General features: G+C 43.1%; 1 pseudogene; it reads left to right on the forward strand.

Annotated features, from left to right (window-relative positions):
• Nucleotides 1-21,322, forward strand: part of LOC141270818 (uncharacterized) — an 82,681-nt pseudogene extending 61,359 nt beyond the window's left edge.
• The last annotated feature ends 5,942 nt before the right edge of the window (nt 21,323-27,264 follow it).

Below are 27,264 nucleotides of genomic sequence, written 5' to 3' on the forward strand. Positions count from 1 at the left end.
ACACGGAACAGACTGGAAGAGAAAGGCAGAGCCAGATACCCACAGGATACTTGCAGTGAAGTAGCGAGTGGACCACGAACTCACAAACGGGAGTACAGAGACAACAGGCAGGAGTTAGGTACGAGTTCAGACTCTGCAGAAAAAAGGAAAGGAACGGACATAGAGAAAAAACAGGTAAAGGATAGGAAAGAGTTCAGACTGGAACTGAGTGTACGGAGGAGACCAACACTGCAGCGGGATACAGGAGCGGGTCTGGGAATACGGCCCCCAGAGAGGCAGGACGAACAGGCAAGGAGCGTGTTCAGACAGGACAGACAAGATACAGGAACAGGTCTAGGTAATCGGCCCCTAGAAGGCGGGAGGAACAGGCTAGGAGCAAGTTCAGACAGGCCTGGAAATACAGCCTCCAGGATAGGCAGACAAGAGAACACAGACAGGACTCAGTTCAGACACGGGAACTGATACCGCAAGGCAGGAGACATAGACAGGACACAGTTCAGACACGGGAACTGATACCGCAAAGCAGGAGAAATAGACAGGACTCAGTTCAGACACGGGAACTGATACCGCAAAGCAGGAGACAAAGAACGGGACCTGGCACCTTCAGAGTGCAAGCACACACTGAATGAAACACTATGCTCAGGCAGGGATAGATGGGAGCAGCTGAGCTATATACCAGGTGACAGACAGCAATAGGCTGAGGACGCACAAGGGGTGTGACCCACAGCAGGTACAAAAAGCAGGAAGTGATCGGGCGCCGCCCTTAAGCAGCAGAAACAGACACAAACAGACAGCATGGAGGGAAGCCAGAGAGACATTCTGGACTGGAGATCAAGTGCGCGCTCTTGCACAGTGGGAGATGGACCACCATGCAAGAACGCCGCCAGGTATGTTACAATGCTTACATTTAGTTTCTAAGGTAATGTGTCTACCTGGACAGGATAAAGTCATTTATAACTTGTGTTTCCATAATCATACCTCATGTCATGCCAGAGTTGAGAATGTGCACACGATACATGACTTGGTGACTCCAATAAGCTCGAACAAAATTTGTTTCCAAGTTATGTCCGAAAAATAAGTTGTTTCTGCATTCTTCTCATCTTGTGTACATGCTGAAAATCTGACAATAGGTTTATATTGTACGGAGGGAAGTGTGAAAACTATCTCCAAGAAGGAAGGATGTATTAATATTACATCAATAGGGACAAGAAATCTGAAAATCCTTCCAATACAGTTCAATTTGTCCCAAATAAATAATTTCCCTTGGGATATGTGGACAAATGAGATAAAGAAAGACAAAGGTTTGTTAAATTTGTTAACAAAACAACTAAAAGAAGCTGAAATTGTATTCAGACATGAACAAGGTAACTTAAATTTTGTTGAACATGAATGGACAAGTGTGGCACCCCAGGGGTCTGGTTTCCACAGTAACAGCAATGTTATGTCTGAGAGCAGGTGGGAGGTCTCTTGGTCAGGAATCCTATGCATGCCACACCTCCTGCCCAGTCCTGGGAGGGGAAGGACTTCCCCTATATAAACCTGGGGCTGAGGCAGGGTTAGTGAGTAGAAGAAGAACAGAAGTAGAGACAGAGAAGCAGCATAGGAAGAAACAACAGGAGCTCTGTGGGAGCAGTGTTACAAAGAGTCAGGGGCTGGCAGCTGCAGAGCTCGCCCTGACTGAGAAGTATCACCGGACCCGGAGTCCGAGGCTGTGGGGACTAATCTCTACCCAGCAGCAGAAACCGATCGGCAGGGGATTGCAGGTCCTCTGGCCCAGAAACCCGAAGGCACGGTCACAAGCGTGGGACCAGCACCGCCATCGTGGAGCGGAAGCCATTAGAAGGCCCCGAGTCACCGGCCATACGGGTGAGCACCACACGGTACACTCAGGGACGTGGGCTACTTATACCCGCCTCTAGCAAGGTAGCCAGAAGAGTATCGTTAGTTTGGGAGGCCTACAACTCCGCCTGGCCAGGGGAGATCCCATCTGCTCAAGGACTGACCAGGCCCCAATCGCTAGCCAGTACTCCGGGAGGGTCTATCTTTGTTACCAGTAAAGACCCTGAACTTCACCGTACCATCTCCGAGTGGTTCCTGCTACCCCCATCATCCACGTCGGCTGCCCTGAGGCCATACCCCTCCCGTTGGGGGTTATACTACCACGCTGCACAATCCTACCACCGGCCTCAGCGGTCTGCCCTGCAGCAGCAGCTCTAAAGCTGCATTCAACGGGTGGCGTAGTCATCTAACATCACTGCTAATACAGCGCCACTTAGTCTGACTCCCTGGGCACGGACCGGGTCACCGCCACGAGACTACAACCCTCAACAGATCCGGCTCCGGGTAAGCTCCCGCGTGCGCAACGCAGCGCGACACAGGCCCAGGGGCGCGTCACAAGTATGTCAGGCTCATCTTGGTGGAGAAATCTAGGAAGATCGGTAACTAGTTGGTCATAGTCTTCACAAAAAATGCCAGCAGAAAATGTATTAACAAACCCAATCATAATCATATTTATTTTGGTCTTGCTGTGTATTTTTTATCAGATTTTTATTATGTGTAAAATTAAGAAAATATACAAAAAAAGATAAAGACAGAAATTAATGATATTTTAAGAGAAAATGTTAAAATAAAAAAATATAACTTTTTGATTTTAATTTTTAATTTAGAAGTTTTTGGGAACTCAGATGACATTCAATACAGATGTTGATACAAGGTTTTCAGAATAAAGAATGAATGTGATACGAATGGTGAGAGAATGAGTTTAGGATTGATTATGATAATTTTTAAATCATAATCGGGGGGGACTGTAAAATATTAATTTCTTATGATAGAAAAATATACATAAACTTTAACATGCTTAGGCTCTAACCATGCTTAGATTCAAATACAGAGAAAGAATGTGCAGTTATTCTGGGACCTTGGTGGAAACCTGTTCAGTTTGTCAAACCTATAGGACTCTTGTCTATATGGGTTATTTGGGGATAACTAGTGATCCTTAAAGGTCATTAGCCATATGTTTAAAATATACCAACATGAGGTGATGTGCACGTAGCCAAAATGCATATGTCACAAGTTACTAGTTTTGTTCTAATATGGTAGAAGCTACTAATATACCAGCAAGTCGCCATATTGGGTTATGAAACTGTAAAAATATTCTCCAATGTATGTCTATGAAGCGAGATGGTATTTAAGCAGAGCCAGACATGAATAGGGGAGATCACTCATTCCTCGCGTATCTCCAACACGGATCATGCTTCTATTCTGGATACGTAAGAACCTATAATTGTTTCCTTTCCCTCTTCTAACCTAATACTTCTTTTTTTGTGCTATGAAATATTTTTCTTCATTTTTGTAATAACTTTTGAATGAACATTAAATAAGCTTTTGTTTTATCCACACAATTCAAGATTGTTTTCTTCTCTATTCTCACCGTGCCCTTACCTAAAGTAAGGAAGTGTTAGTTTTTCTAACACCAACCAACAACCTTTTTACACTGCTCTGGCTTCAAGAGTGGTATTACGCGACCCATAGCAATTGGGACAGGAAGGTAGTTTGACATGATGTGGGTGCCTGTTGTGCTACCTCTGCAGGCACAGTTTCATGTTGCCCACGGCCTCGGCGTGCATGTCCACTTCCCCCTCCCTTGCTACGCGCCTTGCCCATTTTAAATGGAGTTTAACATTTGTCATGTTGCCAAAAATGTCTGTATTATTACCACAGTAATATAGGATCATTAGGCAATGACCTGGGAGTCAGAGATGCTTCCAGGGGTCTTCCCCATGCTGTTCCCATGTCTTTTCAGCACTGTATGCATGTGTCTGATCATGTCTCACACACCACATGGCCAGATAAGGTTGTAAAATGTTAAAATGTCATTTACCGGTGAATGTATTTTTCACAGTTGAAAGCAATGCAAAAGTGCAAAAACGCATCAAAAATGCTATGTGTGAACATAGCCCAAGATGTGAAGTATTTTTGTTTTTGGTTATTTATTTTGCCTTATATACAAGTCATCACCCTGGAAAGGATGTTCCTTAACATATTTCCCAGAAAAATCCATTTTGTTTTTGTTTTTGTATGTTTAATTGTGAATCCGTAAAAGTGGCGTAATACTCTGACAACGTTGTTGACAGCAGTGACCTGGGAGTCAGAAATGCTTCCTGGGGCGATCCCCATGCTGTTCCCATGTCATTTGAGCACTGTTTCCATCGATTTGGGCAATTTTTAGGCCACCTGCAGACCGCCGGGGGGAGCCGCCTGAAAAATGCTCAAGTTTCCCATAGACTTACATTGGGCTCGTTGCTCGGGTCCAGCACCAAAGCATTCCAATTTGCTCGACCCGAGCAACGAGCATTTTAGTGCTCGCTCATCACTGTTTCATTTTAAATCCAGATTAGTGGCCTGCAGAGCTGAAATCACGAAGATTCACTGTCCAAATATTTCTGGATCTACCTGTATTCATATATTTACACTAATGGACAAATATTGCATTTCTTGCCCCCACCCCCCAAAACAAATCCCAAAATGTTCTCCTGCCCCTTTTCCTAACTCCCAATCCCAAAATAGACAAGGACATTTGGCGTTGCCAATCCTTCTTCTTTTGTAGACTTCTGGAGATAAAGCATCTTCAGTCTCGGCTCTTTACCTCCTACAAACATTTTTTATTACATTTTTTAAAGGGAAATTACAGTAAATTGTCCCCAATCCATTTTTTCCTTCTCCCAATCCATAATGCTGGGGTAAGATTATCTCTACAAAGACCCCTGTACAGGAGTATTAGGGCTCCAGCGACATCACATCTATTATACAGAGAATAGCGCTATCTCCATAGCTCTGTACACAAGGACATAGAGATCAGACAAGGTCCTCATATTCAGGCAGCTTCTATTTTACTCCAACCCTCTTTATAAGAACAAGATCAGAGTCTCATTATACCGAGCAGAGAAGCTCCAGGAACAAAGACCCCGTCTGCTCCTAACACGCCGGGGGTCTGGAGTATCCAGCCACGGGGCCCGGATTCTCTCATTTGTGGCCCCAGCGTTTCTTGTAGAATAAATCCCTTTCTCATCCAGTCCTGTAGTAATGACTTAGTTATCAGGTTTTGTAGGAGGGTTCGTCTGACTCCATCTTATGTTATCAATATCTGTGTGAGAAACGAGAGACGTCCGAGCGCAGTTTTACCGAGTGTCCAGTGTCAGTTCTTCTACAGTCTAATAAAGAGCCGCGGTGTCTCCGACCAAACCTGGGAGTATACAGCAGAATACAGTGTACACACAGGGCTCCGCTTCATACACCTCGTACACACGCGGCTTCGCTCCTTACACCTCGTACACACACGGCTCCGCTCCGTACACCTCGTACACACGCGGCTTCGCTCCTTACACCTCGTACACACGCGGCTTCGCTCCTTACACCTCGTACACACGCGGCTCTGCTCCGTACACCTCGTACACGCGGCTTCGCTCCTTACACCTAGTACACACACGGCTCTGCTCCGTACACCTCGTACACACGCGGCTTCGCTCCTTACACGTCGTACACGCTCGGCTCCGCTCCGTACACCTCGTACACACACGGCTTTGCTCCTTACACCTCGTACACACGCGGCTCCGCTCCGTACACCTCGTACACACGCGGCTCCGCTCCGTACACCTCGTACACACGCGGCTTCGCTCCTTACACCTCGTACACACGCGGCTTCGCTCCTTACACCTCGTACACACGCGGCTCTGCTCCGTACACCTCGTACACACGCGGCTTCGCTCCTTACACCTAGTACACACACGGCTCTGCTCCGTACACCTCGTACACACGCGGCTTCGCTCCTTACACCTAGTACACACACGGCTCTGCTCCGTACACCTCGTACACACACGGCTCCACTCCGTACACCTCGTACACACGCGGCTTCGCTCCTTACACCTCGTACACACGCGGCTTCGCTCCTTACACCTCGTACACACGCGGCTCTGCTCCGTACACCTCGTACACACGCGGCTTCGCTCCTTACACCTCGTACACACATGGCTCTGCTTCGTACACCTCGTACACGCGCGGCTCTGCTCCGTACACCTCGTACACACGCGGCTCTGCTCCGTACACCTCGTACACGTGCGGCTCTGCTCCGTACACCTCGTACACGCGGCTCTGCTCCGTACACCTCGTACACACGCGGCTCTGCTCCGTACACCTCGTACACACACGGCTCTGCTCCGTACACCTCGTACACACGCGGCTCTGCTCTGTACACCTCCTACACACACGGCTCTGCTACATCCACACTGTAAACCCCTCCTGACCCCACACATAAACTTCAGCTCATCCAGCACCATGACAACCAGCACAGCAGAGTCCTGCATCCACTGAGGCCCCTGATCATGTGACCCCTGACTCCTCCCCTCCTGTGACCTCATCACAGCTCCTGTGCGCACAGAGCAGCCATATATGTGGTGGCGGCTCTGCAGGTGGAGGTATGTGGAGACCCCCATTACTGGGCGCAGGGGGCATTAACCCCTTCAGCACGGAGACTCTTTTGGGGTCTTGTGTTGCCCCTTTATAAGAATCATAAGGTTTTTGTTCTGTTTCCTGTAATAGATACATACGACCCAACTATGGAGACAGGAAGGAGGAAATGTATTGTTCTCATAGTACAGGACCCCTTTACTGGCCCCACAGTGTAATGCCCCCATTATGCCCCTTATGCAGGATGTATGATGCCCCCACAGTGTAATGCCCCCATTATGCCCCTTATGCAGGATGTATGATGCCCCCACACAGTGTAATGCCCCCATTATGCCCCTTATGCAGGATGTATGATGCCCCCCACAGTGTAATGCCCCCATTATGCCCCTTATGCAGTATGTATGATGCCCCCACACAGGGCAATGCCCCCATTATGCCCCTTATGCAGGATGTATGATGCCCCCCACAGTGTAATGCCCCCATTATGCCCCTTATGCAGTATGTATGATGCCCCCACACAGTGTAATGCCCCCATTATGCCCCTTATGCAGTATGTATGATGCCCCCACACAGGGCAATGCCCCCATTATGCCCCTTATGCAGGATGTATGATGCCCCCACAGTGTAATGCCCCCATTATGCCCCTTATGCAGGATGCATGATGCCCCCACACAGTATAATGCCCCCATTATGCCCCTTATGCAGTATGTATGATGCCCCCACACAGGGTAATGCCCTCATTATGCCCCTTATGCAGGATGTATGATGCCCCCACAGTGTAATGCCCCCATTATGCCCCTTATGCAGGATGTATGATGCCCCCACACAGTGTAATGCCCCCATTATGCCCCTTATGCAGGATGTATGATCCCCCACACAGTATAATGCCCCCATTATGCCCCTTGTGCAGGATGTATGATGCCCCCACACAGTGTAATGCCCCCATTATGCCCCTTATGCAGTATGTATGATCCCCCACACAGTGTAATGCCCCTTATGCAGGATGTGTGATGCCCCTACACAGTGTAATGCCCCCATTATGCCCCTTATGCAGTATGTATGATGCCCCCACACAGTGTAATGCCCCCATTATGCCCCTTATGCAGGATGTATGATGCCCCCACACAGTGTAATGCCCCCATTATGCCCCTTATGCAGGATGTATGATGCCCCCACACAGTGTAATGCCCCCATTATGCCCCTTATGCAGGATGTATGATGCCCCCACACAGTGTAATGCCCCCATTATGCCCCTTATGCAGGATGTATGATGCCCCCACACAGTGTAATGCCCCCATTATGCCCCTTATGCAGGATGTATGATGCCCCCACACAGTATAATGCCCTCATTATGCCCCTTATGCAGTATGAATGATGCCCCCACACAGTGTAATGCCCCCATTATGCCCCTTATGCAGTATGTATGATGCTCCCACACAGTGTAATGCCCCCATTATGCCCCTTATGCAGGATGTATGATGCTCCCACACAGTGTAATGCCCCCATTATGCCCCTTATGCAGGATGTATGATGCCCCCCACAGTGTAATGCCCCCCTTATGCAGGATGTATGATGCCCCCACACAGTGTAATGCCCCCATTATGCCCCTTATGCAGTATAGTAGATGAAATTCATAGGAACAATAGCAGGGAGAGCAATATATATCATATATCAATCACAATAATACAATAATAAACTCCTACCATTTATTAGGACTAAATATCACGGTCAATCGCCATAAACATAAACAAAAACCGAAGAAAGATGATCTAGAGGCCGTATTGTAAAACTACAATAAGCTTTATTAGTATCTGTAAAGATGTGTGGTTGTGGATTTTAATAATCACCTAGACTGGTTATCGATGCAATTAGTTTTATTCATTCCGGCCACGGTGAACAGCAATTCCAGGTAAATGTCCAACAGGCAATTCTCTTAGTCCTAGAGTTTCCATCCTGGGATCAGTAGTTCCACTGCCCCGTACCAGGTGATACCCACTGTCCCCCAACTTTTGGTTGGCCCACAGCTTTTTGTATCTCCCGCAGGTATATCGGCAGTCACAGCATATGCTCCTTCGGATGATGGATATCACGACCTCAGTCCATGATACCACCCAGCTCTCAGTCCGACTAGCAATGAATCTTCTTTCTCTATCTTTCCTGCTGGCGTCTTTGTGCATAGCCATTTGCACTGTGCTCTGTTCACTTCCATGCCCTGTGATTCATTATTGATACTATTAAAGATTATTGTAGTTTTACTATACGGCCTCTAGATCATCTTTCTTCGGTTTTTTGTTTGCCCTTATGCAGTATATATGATGCCCCCACATAGTGTAATGTTCCCACAGTACCGCCATCCCCCCCACACACAGCATAATATAATTCCAGTGTCTGTAAATGAGATGAGAATTAGCTTTATGGAAGATGAGTCTATGAGAAACGTGTTCAGCTGCAGACTCCAAGGAAGAAACTGCTTGTTGTCTGTGGCCTAAAATATATAGGTTTTATTAGTAGAAGTCAATGAAAATAACTGAATGTTGTAAAATAATAAAAATACCATAGCTGTTAGGGTCCCCGCCAATCTCTGTATTTCCTGGTCAGCCCCAACGAACTTGTGATAGAACGTGTAGTTGTTGTATTCTCTATCTCCTGATATATTTCCCCTTATTATCTCCAGTAATTGTATTATTACACAGGATTTTTATGATGTTACATCGGCTCATCTTCTTCTCATTCAGGTCTCTACAATATCAGATGCTGTCGGTGAAGATCTTCTATATAAGAGAATTTTTCAGAATTACCCATCAAAGATGGATATGGACAGAGGCAAGATGGTGGAGAGGATATTACACCTCACCCTAGAGATCCTCTTCCGGCTTACTGGAGAGGTGAGAGATTCTGATGACGTCACATTACATCATTCTTATCTATGGGAATAACAGATGGACAGAACTGGAGAGGTGAGGACTCTGGAAATGTCTGGAGTGAGATTTATTAATGTGTCTCTCCATAACCAGGATTACACAGTAGTGAAGAAGACCTCTAGTGAGCGCTGTCAGGACCCTGTGTCTGAGGGATGGGAAAGACCCCTGAGCCGAATCACGGGGCCTCCACCTCACCCCCTGATACATGAGGACATCAATGACCAGAAGATCCTAGAACTCACCTACAAGATGATTGAGCTGCTGACTGGAGAGGTGACACTGCTGGGAATTCTGGGACATTATACAGTAACACTATTAAGGATTGGGGGATGACGCCATCATTGTATGTGTCAGGTTCCTATAAGGTGTCAGGATGTCGTTGTCTATTTCTCCATGGAGGAGTGGGAGTATTTAGAAGGACACAAAGATGTGTACAAGGACGTCATGATGGAGGTTCCCCAGCTCCTCACATCACCAGGTAATAGACAGGACTAAATACACACGGCCTATAATTATCTGTATGTAAAGAATGAATTCAGTCCCTGTATGTGTTTCCTCCAGATCTATCCAGTAAGAGGACAACACCAGAGAGATGTCCCCGTCCTCTTCTTCCACAAGACTGTAAACAAGAAGACCCCAATGTTTCTCAGGATCATCAGGTAGATGGAGTGAAGGTGTCATGAGATCTCCCCTGTGATTTGTAGATGGATGTGAAGGTCTTGTGCTCAGTCTTGTTTTATCCACCAGTATTATATGTTTTATACTTGTGTAATGAGGACGGTGGAGATGGCAGGATTAGAGCTGATCATAGATGTGACTTCTCCATCTGTCTGTGACTTTTACAATATTTGTTTCAGGGTGAAGATCTGACCCATATTAATACTACAGAGACATATGTGAAGGGTGATGAGCGGTGTAAAGAGGAGATTCCTACATATGACTACCCAGGTGAGTAGTAACCACTAAATGCTGATAAGTCACAGATTCTTCTCAGTCATCGGCTGTGGCTGCTTTTTGGGTGATGTAGACCGGCCGTATCACAATCGTGTGATCACCATTTCCCTCTAGACCACAACATATTTTAACACCCAAAACTGTCCAAATGACTTTGGGCATTAAAAGCCCTTTTCTATAGAACTTACAACCTGGAGGATCCACGTACCCACTGTGATTAGGAGACGTTGACCCTTGCCTGCCCAGATCTGTAAACTACAAAGCCAAATGTCAGCGTATTGTGATCGACTCACTCAGCTTCTTAAAGAGGCAGACACAGGAACAGTTTCTATTTAAAGTACGGCTGTTACCTCCAGGCCCACCGCACAAATACTCTAAAGGCTGTGAATTTTATCCTATGACCTCCTCCCTCTCTACAGGTGTTCAATCATTCTAACACTAAAGATGGCTGATTTACCCCCTCGTGTGCTGGAACCTTTTTCCTATGTTTAATTACTGGAGCTAACAATCTCAGTGCTACACATCTCTCCTCCAGTACTTTACCAGTGACTTTGTCACATTATGTAGAATGTGCTGAGAAGTTAGAAAATCACTTGAAGAAAAATATTATGATGGACCTTTTAGGGAAAGCGGAGGGTAATGATGGTGTTGGCTTCCTAGAACCCTGATAACTTATTGGATGAATCTACCTTCTCTCCCTTCTGTGCTGCTGAATGTGCTCATATGGTCCCTACATGACCACGTCCCGTCTTTCTGGCCAAACTTCACTTTTATGATCGACAACATTAAATGTGCAGTGAGGACAAAGTGTGAATTTCTGTACAATAACAGCAGAGTTTCCCTTTATTCTGACTCTTCAATTTCTTTTAAAACCAACTAACTTCAAACAGGATTGTGATAAACTATACAGAAAACATTACACCTGTGCCATGATATATCTCTAAGCTGTGCGTGGCTGATGGCTGTAATATACATTTATTCCCGCCTGCAGGAGATGTGTTGGCTCCAGCCCTGCTTTCATGGATTCACTCCACGTCATCAATTCCATTATGTTTTCAATCCTAAGGAATTCAGATTACTGCACAATCTCTCCTGAAATGGGGGGCACTAATACTTTCTCTACTCTCCTTGTCAGGACTCATAGTAGCTCCAATGGTCCACCATAAATGAGTGCAACTCCAGTATAGTGTTGGAGCTCCCCCCTCATACATATATTGTTGTTGGGGATGTAACATTTTTTTATTCTATGTCTATTGGTTTACAGATTTTCATTTTGTATGATTTGTAGTGGGATCGGCCAGCCTCACTTATGTTACTCAGTAACTCCTTGGTCTCTTTAAAAAAGGTCTCCATTGCCTCTTCCAAATGCCAGATATTCAAATTTAAGACGCCTCATCTCTGCACGATTATAAAAAGTTCTCTTTAAATGTCTAATATTTCTTCTTGAAGCTCATCTGACAGAAAATATTGGATTTTACGATAATTTAGAGTTTGTGGCTGCTGGTAATCTATTTACTCCAGGGAGGTTTCTCCACTAGTTACTCTTCTCATTTTTTTTTACTGATTAAGGCTAGGTGCCCACGATGCAGAAATGCTCCGGGTTTTTTTCCTGAGCATTTCTGCATCTCCCTGGCAGAAAAAATGCATGCCGATTGTACATGCGGATTGTACATGCGTTTTTCCTGCCAGTGACAAGCGGATGTGAAGCTTTCTTCACATGCATTTCCGCATGCGGGTTGACAAGCGCTTTCCAAGCGATTTTAGCATCACTTGGAAAGTGCTTGACAACTTGGTCACACTATATAAATCCATGCAAACGACCCCAAAGAATGTCAAAAAATAGAAAAATAAATCTATACTTACCATCTGATGGCCCCTGGAGTCTTGCTTCATTCTGTCCTGGCATGCCGGCAGCTTGCGGTACACTTCACTGAAGTACCTGCCGTTACATGACTAAATGACGTCAGTGCAGGTCCTTCAGTCCACCGCGATCTGCCAGCAAGCGAAGACAAGGAGACCGGGGGCCGTCAGAAGGTAAGTATAATATTTATTTTTTATTTTAGTCTTTTTTTCACAGGTTCTGTGGTACCCGGGTGTGGAGGAGAGTCTCCTCTACTCCACACCCGGGTACCATCCGCACATTGAAACGCTTGGATTCCGCATGTACAGATGCAGTGATGCGGATTCCATGTTTTCCAATGCAAGTCAATGGCGGCGAAAACGCAGCGCTTCCGCAAAATAATTGGTAGTGCTGCGTTTTTTTCCGCAATGATAACCCGCAGCGGAAATTTCCGCAGCTTGTGCACAGCACATGCGGATTATCATTGGGCAACATGGCAGGTCTTCTACCATGCGTTTTTTAAGCGTTTCTGCAGCATTTTTGCCACTGCGGAAACGTTTAAAAAACGCATCGTGGGCACAGAGCCTAAGACTGTTCAGCCTAATCTTTTCAGTAGAAAATGTGATGTGTTATTGTCTATAGTCACAGTTTTCCCCATCAACCTTTAACTTCTTTAACCCATCTACATGAATCTGGACTTACACAGAGACACCTAGACTTGGGCCTTGGTGTGACCTGTTGTTCTGTGGAGTGAGATATGAAGAATAGTCAGGTAGCCGGGTCAGAACAAGGAGGGCAGAGAAAATACAAAATCAGAAGACAAAAGAGTAGTCAGTAGTGATGCTCGGTTATTTGTTACTTGAGCAATTTTCCGGTGGTTCCTTCCCACCCCCCCCCCCCCCATATCCTCCATAGGGCTGGAGGGAGTCTAAAAATTGTTCAGATCTATGAAAACAGTGCTGAAATGGCATGGAAACAGCATGGGTAAGACCCCTGGAATCATCTCTGAATCCCAGGTCGCTGCTGTGAACAATGTTACCAGAGTAGTATGCCACTTTTACGGGCTGACAATAAAAAATACAAAAACGAAGATAAAATGGATTTTCCTGGAAACAATTTTTAAGAAACATTCTTTCCAGGATAATGACTTCTATATAATGCAAAATAAATAACAGAAAAAATACTCCTCCACACCTTGGGCTATGTTCACACTTAGTGTTTTTGCACGTTCACATTGCCTTCAACGGTGGAAAATACATTCACCGGTAAATGTAATTTTAACATTTTACTACCTTATCTGGCCATGTGGTGTGTAAGACATGATCAGATACATCTGTTTCATTTATGAAAAAGAGACTCTGTAAGTCCCATTTTTTTTTCAGGCCTCACTATTTATAAAGCGCCATCAGGCGGCCCTTACTATTGTTAGAGTACCCTGCGGCGGCCACTAAAGCTAGACGGCCAAGCTCCGCAAGTAAGCGCTTCCGGCCGACGGAAGCCACTGGCACCAATAGCAGCTGATTGGCGGGGTTGCCGGGTGCGGGATTATGTGGTCCAGACTCAAGACTACTGAGACTGGACCGTGTGGAAGACAGGGTGGTGCTGGAAACTGACTGGAAGCATTGTCTGCTATCAACCCAACAACCTTTTCACACTGGTCTGGCTTCAAGAGTGTTGTTCTGCAACCCCCTACAAAGTGGGACAGGACGCTAGGTCGACATGATGTGGATGTTTGTTGTGCTACTGCAGCAGGCACAGTTTCACCTTGCCCACAGCCTTAGCCTCTGCGTGCACCATCAGCATCACATCCACTTCCCCGTCCCTTACTACGCGCCTTGCTCATTTTAAATGCAGTATAATATTTGGCAGCTTCAACAAAATTTCACGATTATTAACGCAGTAAAAATCTGACCACTTCAGATGAGCAAGTTTTACTGCAATAGCAATATGCTATTGGTTAGCGGCCAAGTCAGGATGTATGTTTTCAACACACAACTGGCACATTTTAAATGGAGTATAATATTTTGCAGATTCCAAAAAATTTCAGGATCATTACGCAGTAAAATCTGACCACCACAGATGGACTTTTTCAATGCTTGCACTACATAGCAATGCTAGTCAAATCAACTAAGTGTGGCTGTATACTGTTAACAAACAAATGGAGCAGTAAAAATAGTGTAGTATATTGCTTTTCACAAAAATTAGCAGGATTAAGAGCAAAAAGGAATATTATTATCTCTGAGAACTAGGGCTATTGATATGAGTTACAGCACCAGAAAGAACATGCAATGAAGCCTAACCTGTAGTGCACTATCTCTCCACAAACTCTGCCTAACCTGCTAACAGCAGTATTAATATACATCAGAATGAGCCCTTACAAGGGCTGTTGGTTCAGATGAAATAAATACAACTGGTGTGGAATCCCTGCCTAAAAGCTAGAATTCTCTGCATCGCTCAGCCGCAGCTCTCCCTACTCTGCCTATTTCCGGGGTAGACTGTGATGAGGGCAGGGTCCCTGGTCTTATATAGACCTGATGATGCTATGTGGCCAGCCATTCACTATAATGTCACTACCAACATGGCTACGGCATTACAGTGACTGGCAGGCAATCCCTACATGTTAATTGGCTGCCTCGCTCCCGAAAATTTAAGAAAACAAAATACTCGCTGAGTACTAAGCATTTCGAGCACTGTGATGCTCAGGTAAGTAACGAGTAGTGACAAGCATGCTCGCTCATCACTAATAGTCAGTAAATGGGCCAAGGCCACATCCGGAAACAAACACACAAGCCAGGCGCTGAGTACAGAGGACTGAACCAGAGGAGAACAAGGCTGTATCAGACAGCTTCTGGCAATATGCTCCGAGCTTTAGTAGTGTGACTTCAGCTAGATTGCACACACCCATAATGCCAGACTGGATGGTACTACAGGTCCCGGGCACCCTAATCTTAATGGCTGGACAGAGCCTGCGCCGCCCAGAGCTTCTGGTTCCGACATCTCCTCCATCACCAGCGCAACCCGCAGAATGAATGAGGCAGTTCCTGGTGAGAGAAGCAGACATCGCAGGAGAAGATCCCAGAGGAGACGGGATAAACCATTTGCAGAAGCCCTAATATGACAAAATGGCAGAAAACCAGAACATTAGAAATCCCCATAAAGTGACTCCATTTTGGAAATTATAACCCTCAATGAATTAATCTATAGGACTAGTGACTCCACAGACACTTTCCGGAATTTAGCACGCACTGAATTTTGGAGAGTGAAAATTGCACATTAGCCATTTTATTACCCAACACATAGTGCCCAGATTGTGCTCCAGGAGATACACACCATCAATTAAGTGGGTTCTTCTCACTATAGTAATGTCAAATTCATGGATGCTAAATGTGGTTTGACACACTGCAAGGGTCAGAAGCAAGGGGGCATTTGTTTTTGGGAGAGCGGATATTGCTGGATTGGTTTATGGAAGCCATGTTTCTTTTTAAGAGCCTTTGAGCCACTAATAATGTGGAAACCTCTGTTTTTCCACTGACAGATAATGGACCTGAGTGGGGACTTGTTTTTTGTGAGATGAGTAGAAGTTTTTATTGGTATTATTTTCGCCTACATAACATTGTTTGGTGGCTTTTTATTTCATATTTGAAAGGCAGAATGAACAAACAGTTGGACACTACGCTCCACTGGTTCATGCTATGAGGTTTTCTATTAGACTGTGAACTGTCATTGTCTTGGTGAATAATAAAATTTTTCTACGTAACTTTCCATTGTTACCGACAGTTTAAGTAGAAATGTTCAAAAATATTACATTCAGGGATATTTTATTCAAACATAATAATTGTTTTTTTCTTGGCAGATGACTGTATCAAGAGATCAGAGGGACAGCTGATATCTTCAATTTTTAAATCCGATGATCTTGAGATCCCACAGGATACAATTGAAGTGAATGCCATTACTCCAGATATACCATCAACCCTTCACAGCAAAGATCTGTCATCTGATCCTTTGAAACAGGTCCTGTCTTCTGATTCATTACCGAATACTAAGGAAAATCAAAGTCACAAAATAAGCATTAAAAATCAAACTGCTCCTAAAGCAAATAATCCATTTTCACGTTCAGATTATGGGAATAGTTTTCCTCTCCAAAAGTTTTTTCTTAAGAATCAAGACATTCACACAGCAGAGAATATATTTTATTGTTCCAAGTGTGGGAAATGTTTTAACCAGAAATCGAAGCTTGTTCGTCACCAGAGAACTCACACAGGGGAGAAGCCATTTTCATGTTCAGAATGTGGGAAATGTTTTATGAAGAAATCATCTCTTCTTAGTCACCAGAGAACACACACAGGGGAGAAGTCTTTTTCCTGTTCAGAATGTGGGAAATATTTTAGACATAAATGTAGTCTTGTTTTGCACCAAGTAACGCACACAGGGAAGAAGTCTTTTTCATGTTCAGAATGTGGGAAATGTTTTAACCTAAAAGCGTATCTTGATAGCCATCAGAGAACCCACACAGGGGAGAAGCCTTTTTCATGTTCAGAATGTGGGAAATGTTTCAGCTGGAAACAGCATCCTGATAACCACCAGAGAACTCACACAGGGGAGAAGCCTTTTTCATGTTCAGAATGTGGGAAATGTTTTAACCGGAAACAGAATCTTGATAACCACCAGAGAACCCACACAGGTGAGAAGCCTTTTTCATGTTCAGAATGTGGGAAATGTTTTAAATGGAAATCAGATGTTGTTATACACCAAAGAACCCACACAGGGGAGAAGCCTTTTTCATGCTCAGAATGTGGGAAATGTTTTAGCTGGAAATCACATCTTCGTAGCCACCAGAAAACCCACACAGGGGAGAAGCCTTTTTCATGTTCAGAATGTGGGAAATGTTTTATCCGGAAACAGAATCTTGATAACCACCAGAGAACCCACACAGGGGAGAAGCCTTTTTCATGTTCAGAATGTGGGAAATGTTTTATCCGGAAACAGAATCTTGATAACCACCAGAGAACCCACACAGGGGAGAAGCCTTTTTCATGTTCAGAATGTGGGAAATGTTTTAACCGGAAACACAATCTTGATTACCACCAGAGAACCCACACAGGGGAGAAGCCTTTTTCATGTTCAGAATGTGGGAAATGTTTTAACCAGAAATCAGCTTTGATTAAGCACCAGAGAACCCACACAGAAGTGAGGCCTTTTTCCTGTTGAGAATGTGGGAAATGTTTTAACCAGAAATCAGATTTGAATAAGCCCCAGAGAATTCAAACAGGGGATAAGCGGTTTTCATGTTCAGAATGTTTGAAAAGTTTTAACTGAAAATTGTATCTTCCTAATAAGGTTGTCCAATACTAGGGCAACCACTTGTCATTCCTCATGTTTGGCCTCATTAAAATAAAAACACTCATACTCACTCTCTATGTCGTCGCTGTTCCAGCCGTGTCTGCACTTGTGTACCCGGGGCTATTGTGAGGTTGTTACATCACACGAGCCCTGCGCCCAGTCAGCGCCAGCTTCACTGTCACCGCCTTCGGACAGATTGAACATCAACAGGAAGCCAGGGCTACAACTTCTTTCTGAGTTTCTCTTATTGTTCGATGTGTCAAAAGGTGGAGACAGTCATGCCAGGGCTGATTGGGCACAGGGCTTACATGACGTAACAACGTCATATAATCCCTGGAAACGCAAGTGCTGACGCCGCTAGAACGCCACAGGCATGGGAGGTTTGTATAATTGTTTGTATATTAACAGGACCAAACATGAGAAATGAGAAGGGGTTGTCTAAGTAGTGGACAGCCCCATTTAAAGATCAAAAATCCGACACCGAGAGAAAACATTATCATACCTAGAGTGTGAGAAATGAATTTCTGGAAAATCGTATTTTGTTGACCATAAAAATAACTCAGACGGGTAGAAACTATATATGTTATTAACATATTGTATGTACGTATTGTGTGTATGTAAATGTGAATCAGAGCTCTGTGTATATAAATATGCATATGTAGCAGAGCTGTGTGTATGTAAATGTGCGTATGTAGGTGAGCTGAGTGTGCATGCACTGTCCATGCAGCAGTGTTAGAAAGACCACATGGGCCAGGGTTCATCCTATTGATTGCCGTACTCCTTTCCCGTTGGTATAACACTTCTCAGACCATGCAGGGTAGGGGACCACACTCAGATAAGACTTTATTGGATCAACAACAGTTAACAGCATATACTACAATCCCATTGGCTCACTGGGGATTAGAACCTCAGCAACTTTGGGGCATTTAGGGCCAATCTGCTGCCAACTACCAGGATGATGAAGATTCCCCAAGGGACCTTCAGAATTTTAAGAGTGTTAGTGTGGAATAATGGGCCAAAATCACACCTGGGCAATGCATGTGACTAGTTTCTCCATACAGGAGGTATCTTGAAGCTGTCATCGCCAACAAAGGCTTTTGTGTGAAGTATTAAATAAACTTAAGTAAGTGAGTTAAATACTTATTCCCTGTGTCATTTCTCATTATTACAAATAGCTTAATTTTTGGCCATCTTTGGTTTGATTTCTTTAAATAGTTGGGTCCAGAAAATATTTGGACAGTGATACAAGTTAGGATACAATTATATAATCAGTCTGGCCTTAAAGTTCCAACTCTCCGCTTTAATTTGAGGGTGTTCACATCATAATTGGATGTAGGGTTTAGGAATTACAGCTCTTTAATATGGGGCTGCATCTTTTTCAAGGGACCAAAGGTAATTAGACAATTATTTCAAAAGCTCTTTCACTGGCTGTATGGGCTCTTCCCCCATTAATCCATCATCAATTAAGATGGTAAAAGGTCTTGTGCTGATTCCAGGTGTGGCTTCGTATTTGGAAGCTGTTGCTGTGAACTCATAACACAGAAATGAGCTCTCAATGGAAGAGAAAAGATCAAATCTACAAATGATCAGAAATACTAGGAGTTGCTAAATTAACAGCATGGCATATTTTGCAAAAAAAAAGTTCACTTCTGAGCTTGGGGACTCAAAAAGGTGTGCACGCCCACTGAAGGAAACCGTGGAGGATGATTGCAGAATCCTTTAAATGGTGAAGAAAAGCCCCTTCACAATATGAACCTACGTGAAGAAAACTTTCCAGGAAAAAGGTGTTTCAGTGTTTAGGTCCACCATAAAAGAGCAGACTTCATAAGAGCAAATACAGAGGGTTCACCACAAGGTGCAAAGCATTCTTTGGACAGATGAAACTAATATCAACCTGTATAAAAAAAGATGGGAAGAATAAAGTTTGGAGAAGGCTTGAAAAGGCTCATGATCCAAACACAGCACATCTTCTGTAACACATGGTGGAGGCTGTGTGAAGTTTCAGGCATGCTTGGTTTCCAATGGCCGATATTTTCTGCTCAGATACCACCAAATGCAGTAAGGTTGATTGGACGGTGTGTTACGATACCGGCACAGTACTGCTGGAAACCAGTGGCCAAAGGAGCACGAGCAGAAGAGCAAGCAGTAGCAGAAGTTCTTGTAGTTAGCAAAAGGAGTTGTAGGAACAATCCGTAGATGGGTGAGAACAATCTAGGAAAGAATGTTCAGGAGCTTGGAGACTGGAAACTAGGCTAACACCTAGACACAATACTACTTGTCACATACATCATCAAATTCTTTATACACAGATGGTAGTTTAGAAGATTATTCAGGATTGTGAAGACCCGGGGTCTTCCGTGGGCGTAACGCTACTCAGACAGCACAGGGTGAGGGTAAAACAGCGTGGCAATACTTTATTGACCCACAAACTGACAAACACACAGAACAATCCCATCATATACCCAAGATGGAACATTACACAGTCTCACCCTTCCTTCTTCGACTGCCTAGGATAGAACAACTGCACCTTTGGAGACTTCCAGGGCCGACTACCTCAACCAGTGGCCCCCCGCTTCTGGTGGGCCCCCACAGAGAGGAGGTAGCAGTAAGCTTAGGAAGCTAGCAGTCCATCAAGGTACAAGGCCAGGAGACCCGAGGGTCCCAACCTGGCCTCTCCGAGTGTTTCCATGGGGCCAGGCGACCGGTGGGACCCTCCTGGCAACTCTAAATGTCTCCATGGGTTCTAGGTGACTGGTGGGTTCACCCTAGCAACGCCCAAACAACATCCATGGGACCAGGTGACTTCTTTGTCCTCTCCTGGTCTCCCCAAAAGTATCTATGGTATCTCTGATGGTTAAATGGAGCAAATCCATATCTGACTAGAATCATGTGAAATACAAATCGGTGTCTCTTTGGATGCCGTGCAATCCATCTGCTGTCCTGAAGGATGTCTCTCATTCTCCTTTCATCTTTCTGATGTCCCTTGATTCTCTGTCCCAAGTCCCACAGCTACAGAAACACATGCTCCCTTCTGCTTCTCTGGGCTCAAGTCTCTTGAATGGGCAGAACTCCTTTCACCCACCCCCTCCAAAGCTAAGTGTGCATTAGTGGAGGTATCTTTCTCAGGTCGACCGCATCACCTGGGTTTACATGTGCGATTCCCTGTGGTGAAGGCTCTGCGGGATCTTCTTTTAACACTTACACAATAGGCCTAGACGACTTTTGAAAAATGGTTAGAGGCTGCTTAGATAGTAATGAAATTAGTGGAATGCTGAACACTTTACAAGCTAAATTAGTGTACATAAACTGAAGAGCAAGCAGAACATTAATAAAACAGCCAGCAATCTCTAATAAAACCCAATAATGTATTTCTTTTGGATTACCACATCTAATCATCTGGCTAATTAAAGTATTACACTGTATCGGCACAAGAATCCTCTACAAACTCTTCATTTGGTGAAGCCTGTGGGAAGGGTACAGTAGATGGAAAAGACATTTCTTTGGTTTCCAAATTGATAGTGGGATTTTGAGTCTGTAGCCATGGAAACCCCAGGATTATTGGAAAATGTGGAGATGAGATTAGTAGGAAGGATAAAACCTCATGGTGATTAGGTTCCATAACATCTCTAAGGGTTCAGTCTCTTGATTCACTGGTTCCGAATTTTGTGTAGATCTGTCAACAGTTTCCATGATAATAGATGAAAGTCTGTTTTGAATTTTTACCCCATGTTCATTTGCGAAAGAGATGTCCATAAAATTGCCTTTTGCTCCTGAATCATCCATGGCAGATGTGGAAATCATTTGAGAATAAACTTGAAACTTGATAAAAATAAAGCAATGAGAGTCCTTGTTTTCTTTTTTTACTGTTGGGTGCAATAGAAGAAATTGAATGGATGACCACATTCACTGGAGGCGCTGGTTCAGACAAGACTGATTCTTCTTCGGAAAAGTTGAGATCCACTGCCACTGCTTTATGTAGTCGAGAAGGACAATTGACGAGAAAGTGGTCAGTGTTGCCACAATAAAAACACAGATTTTCCCAAAGTCTCCGTTCTTTTCTCTAAGTACTTTCACATTTTAATAGGCGGTTAACTTGCATGGGTTCAGCTTCAGATACGTGAGGACTTTTTATCATTTTAGCCTCCACTGTAGACTGCTCACTAGTGAGGAGACTAAAATGGAGTTGCTAGAGTGAGGTCCTGAAAAATCAACTCCAAATTAAGAGTTTGGGTATAAATTTGCCGGGAGGGTCGTGACAATGATGGAGCAGAAAACAAAATCATCAGCATTGACAACACAAAAGTGGTGTAAATTACAGCAGAAGTGTCCTCCAGTGACCTTGGACTTTCCTGTATATATACAGGTGCTTCTCACAAAATTAGAATATCATCAAAAAGTTAATTTATTTCAGTTATTCAATACAAAAAGTGAAACATATATTGTATAGAGTCATTACACACAGAGTGATCTATTTCAAGTGTTTATTTATATTAATGTTGATGATTATGGCTTACAGCCAATGAAAACACTAAAGTCATTATCTCACTGAATTAAAATACGTTATAACAACAGCTTGAAAAAATGATTTTAAAATCCGAAATGTTGTCCTACTGAAATGTATGTTCAGTAAATGCACTCAATACTTGGTCGGGCTCCTTTTGCATCAATTACTGCATCAATGCGGCGTGGCATGGAGGCGATCAGCCTGTGGCACTGCTGAGGTGTTATGGAAGCCCAGGTGGCTTTGATAGCAGCCTTCAGCTCTTCTGCATTGTTGGGTCTGGTGTCTCTCATCTTCTTCTTGACAATACCCCATTGATTTTCTATGGGGTTAAGATCAGGCGAGTTTGCTGGCCAATCAAGCACAGTGATACTGTTGTGTGTAAACCAGGTATTGGTACTTTTGGCAGTGTGGACAGGTGCCAAGTCCTCCCGGAGAATGAAAATTCCATCTCCAAAAAGCTTGTCGGCAGAGGGAATCATGAAGTGCTCTAAAATTTCCTGATAGACGGCTGTGCTGACTTTGGTCTTGATTATTGATGAGCGAGCATGCTCGTTATTCGAGATTTACAAGCATGCTCAGGCGAACACAGAGTATTTTCAGAGTGCTCTGTGTTATGTTTGAATCACTCTCGTGTGCCTTATTTGCAACTGTTTGACAGCTTTAATACATGTGAGGAATGCCTAAGAAACATACATTCCTCACATTTATTAAAGCTGTCAAACAGTTGCAAAACATGCACACAGTAGTGATTCAAACATAACTCAGAGCACTTTGAAGATACTCGGTGTTTGCCTGAGGATGCTCGGCGAAATGATTAACAGAACATACTCGCTCATCACTAGTCTTGATAAAACACAGTGGACCTACACCAGCAGATGACATGGCTCCTCAAACCATCACTGATTGTGGAAACTTCACACTAGACCTCCAGCAGCTTGGATTGTGGCCTCTCCACTCTTCCTCCAGACTCTGGGAACTTGATTTCCAAATTAAATGCAAAATTTACTTTCATCTGAAAACAACACCTTGGACCACTGAGTAACAGTCCAGGTCTTTTTCTCCTTGGCCCAGGTAAGACGCTTCTGGCGTTGTCTATTGGTCATGAGGGGCTTGACACAAGGAATGCGACACTTGTAGCCCATATCCTGGATACGTCTGTGTGTGGTGGCTCTTAAAGCAATTACTCCAGCAGCAGTCCACTCCTTGTGAATCTCCCCCAAATTTTTGAATGGCCTTTTCTTAATCCTTTCAAGGCTGTGGTTATCCCGGTTGCTTGTGCACCTTTTCCTACCACACTTTTTCCTTGCACTCAACTTTCCCTTAACCCCTTTACCCCCGAAGATAGTTTGCACATTAATGACCGGGCCAATTTTTACAATTCTGACCACTGTCACTTCATGAGGTAATTACTCTGGAACGCTTCAACGATCCCACCGATTCTGAGACTGTTTTTTCATGACATATTGTACTTCATGATAATTGTAAAATTTCTTCGATATGACTTGTGTATATTTGTGAAAAAAATCGGAAATTTGGCAAAAATGTTGAAAATTTTGCAATTTTCAAACTTTGAATTTTCATGCCCTTAAATCAATAGTTAATAAATAACATTTCCCACATGTCTAATTTACATTAGCACAATTTTGGAACCCAAATTTTTTTTGTTAGGAAGTTATAAGGGTTTAAAGTTGACCAGCGATTTCCCCTTTTTCCAACAAGATTTAGAAAACCATTTATTTAATGACCACCTCACATTTGAAGTGACTTTGAGGGCCCTTTATGATAAAATACCCCCCTTAATAACCATCGGACCCCCGCGATGAGAATCGTGGGTCCCGATGGTTACCATGGTACCTTGAGATCATGTGATGATCCCATGGTATGGTGGCCTATGGGATCCAGCAATAAGCTGGCTCTCACAGGTACAGTCAGTGAGTCAGACATGACTCACTGACAGGTCTCATACTACCTCTTGAAGCTCATCAAGAGAATGCCAGGAGTGTGCAAAGCAGTCATCAAAGCAAAAGGTGGCTACTTTGAAGAACCTAGAATATAAGACATATTTTCAGTTGTTTCACACTTTTTTGTTAAGTATATAATTCCACATGTGGTAATTCATAGTTTTGATGCCTTTAGTGTGAATGTACAATTTTCAAAGTCATGAAAATACAGAAAAATCTTTAAATGAGAAGGTGTGTCCAAACTTTTGGTCTGTACTGTATATACAGTATACATTAAAGTACAACGTGTACCACCGACTCCCCTGCTATGGATTTTTAATGGATGAAATAAAGGAGGATTTTTTAGACCGGTGAGTGCTCTCTTGTTTTTCTCTGTATTGTTACTTGTTGAACAATAGTCTGTGTTGAGCAACCAAAGAAGAACACAGTTTAAAAAAAGTCAACATAAAAATAAAGATATATTGCTCTTGGCCATCAGAAATTATGTCTGGCATAATTAAGAAAAAAAGCTGTGTCGTCACAAAAGGATGAATGGACAAATGTACTGAGACATTCTTAATAAAAGTCTGCTGCCATCTACCAGGATGATGAAGCTGAAATAAGGCTATATTCACACACGCTGGCTTTTGCAACGTATTTTGCTACTGATTTTTATGCAAATTTTCAGCTGCGTTTTGCAGTACCAGCAAATTCTATGAGAAACCAGAATTCTCTGCTCACACATTTTTATTTTTTTTGCTGTGTATTTTGTGACTTGGTTGTGTTTTTTGGAAAATAGAGCATGTCACCTCATTCAGTGTTTTTGCAGCAGAAAACGCACCAGCGTTTTTGCTGCGTTTTTTCACCCATAGGAAGTAATGGGTGGTCAAAAAAATGCAGCAAAACCGCAACAAAACCTGCGTTTTTTAAACAGCTGTTTTCCTGCCAAAGAAAAGATAACAGCAGAAAAAAACACAACGTGTGTGAACATAGCCTAAGGGTTTACATTTCAGCAATACAATGATTCCAAACACAGAGCCAAGGAAACTCTCAATTGGTTTCAGATAAAAATAAAGCTGCTAGAATGACCCAGCCAATCACCTGACCTGAATCCAATAGAAAAATTATGGAAGTAACTAAAACTCAGAGTTCATAGAAATAGCTCAAGGGACCTTCAGGATGTGAATAGTGCTTGTGTGGAAGAATGGGCCAAAATCACACCTGAGCAATGCATGCGACTAGTTTCTCCATACAGAAGGTGTATTGAAGCTGTCATCACCAACAAAGGCTTTTGTATGTAGTATTAAAAAAATTGCAGACGGCAACTTCAATACTCTTTCCCTGTGTCATTTCTCATAACTTAATTTACAGACATCTATTGTTTGATTTCTTTGCCTGTTTGGATTGCATTGGTTGTTACTGACATCTGCTGAAAATTTCATATCAATGGCGCCTTTAGATACTTGGGTCCGCTAAATATTTGGACAGTGACACAAGTTTTGGCATTTTAGCTGTTTACCAAAACATATTGAAGATACATATGTACAAGAGAGGAGGAATCCAGCAGTGAGACATCATTCCAGGTAAGTATATAAAGCTTTACTTGTATTTCATCATTAAAAACATCCAGAAGCAGTAACTGGCTGGTCAGCAAGATAAAATAGGTATCGGGACGGACCTTTGCTTTTCAGCAATAAGCCTTATTCATCGTCTGAACATGATACTTCTAGCTCCCTATATATATGATATGTCTATGCACTCTTTGAATGTGACCCATGTCAGGGGCTAATTGGAGATTGTCAGCTGGTACCTAAAATTAAAAACACAAAAAATATATACCCAAAAATACAATATATAGATGATTGGGGTGACAATGATCCCAGTCATCTATTCATGAACATTAGGGATTTTTTACAGAGACAAGAAGTTAGAATAGGAGACAGATTTTCACCTTCCCTGGCTAATATAGTCATGTTCAAATGGGATGAACAATTTTTATATGGACACTGTAAATTTTCAATCAAGTATCATATGGTACGTCTGTTTTATTGATGACATTTTGATATTCTGGTAGGGTACACGAGAGGAAATAGAGAACTTTGGTCACTACATTAATAACAAGCCTTTCAATTCAAGGTTCACTCATTTTTCTCATAAAAAAAAAAAAAAATTCTTGATATTAATCTTACTGTTAAACAAGGTAGTGGAATATATTTCGCACCATACAGAAAACTTGTGAATATTCACATAAATCTAAAAACATTTATCCCCTTAGTGACTGAGCCAAATTTCACCTTCCTAACCAGGCCTAATTTTTGAAATCTGACCAGTGTCACTTTATGTGATAACTCTGGAACGCTTCAACGGATCCTAGTGATTCTGAGACGGTTTTTCGTGACACATTTTACTTTATGTTAATGGTAAATTTGGGTCCATATATTTTTGCGCTTATTTGTGAAAATATCGGAAGTTTGGGGAAAATTTTCAAACTTTCAATTGTTATATCCTTAGACCAGTTAGTTCTGCCGTACAAAATAATTAATAAATAAAATTTCTCACATGTCTACTTTACATCTGCAGAATTTTTCAAACGTCATTTTATTTTGTTAGAATGTTAGAAAGGTTAAAAGTTTTGCAGCAATTTCTCATTTTTTCAAGAAATTTTCAAAACCATTTTTTATGGACCTATTCAGATTTCAAAGAACTTTAAGGGGCCTACATATTGTAAACTCCCCAAAAGTGATGCCATTTTAAGAACCACATCCCTCAAATATTTCAAAATCGCTGTCAGGAAATTTTTTAACCCTTCAGGTGCTACACAGGAATTAATGCAAAGTGGAATTAAAAAAATATTCATTTAAATCTTGCCTCTAAAATGTTACTTTAGCCCTAATTTTTTAATTTACAAGGGATAGCACACCAAAATTTGTTAATGTGGACAAATGGCCAGGCTCGGAAGGGAAGGAGCACTATTTGAATTTTGGAACACAAATTTAGGTGAAATAAATTGTGGACACTATGTTGCATTTGCCGGGCCCCTAAGGTGCCCAAACAGCAGAAACCCCCACAATTGACCCCATTTTGGAGACTACACACCTCAAAGATTTTTTACAGGGGTATAGTGAGCATTTGGAACCCACAAGTACTTCACAGAATTTGATAACATTAGGTCGACATATTGAAAATTTTAATTTTAATTTTTTCAAAGTTGTTTTAGCCCCAAATTTGGAATTTTCACAATGGATGATAGGAGAAAACGGACCCCATAATTTGTAATGCAATTTCTACTGAACTCGATGATAC

Source organism: Phyllobates terribilis, unplaced genomic scaffold (assembly GCF_046119375.1).
Source record: "Phyllobates terribilis strain yellow unplaced genomic scaffold, ASM4611937v1 Scaffold_5__5_contigs__length_657084704, whole genome shotgun sequence".
In the NCBI taxonomy this organism is placed as follows: domain Eukaryota; kingdom Metazoa; phylum Chordata; class Amphibia; order Anura; family Dendrobatidae; genus Phyllobates; species Phyllobates terribilis.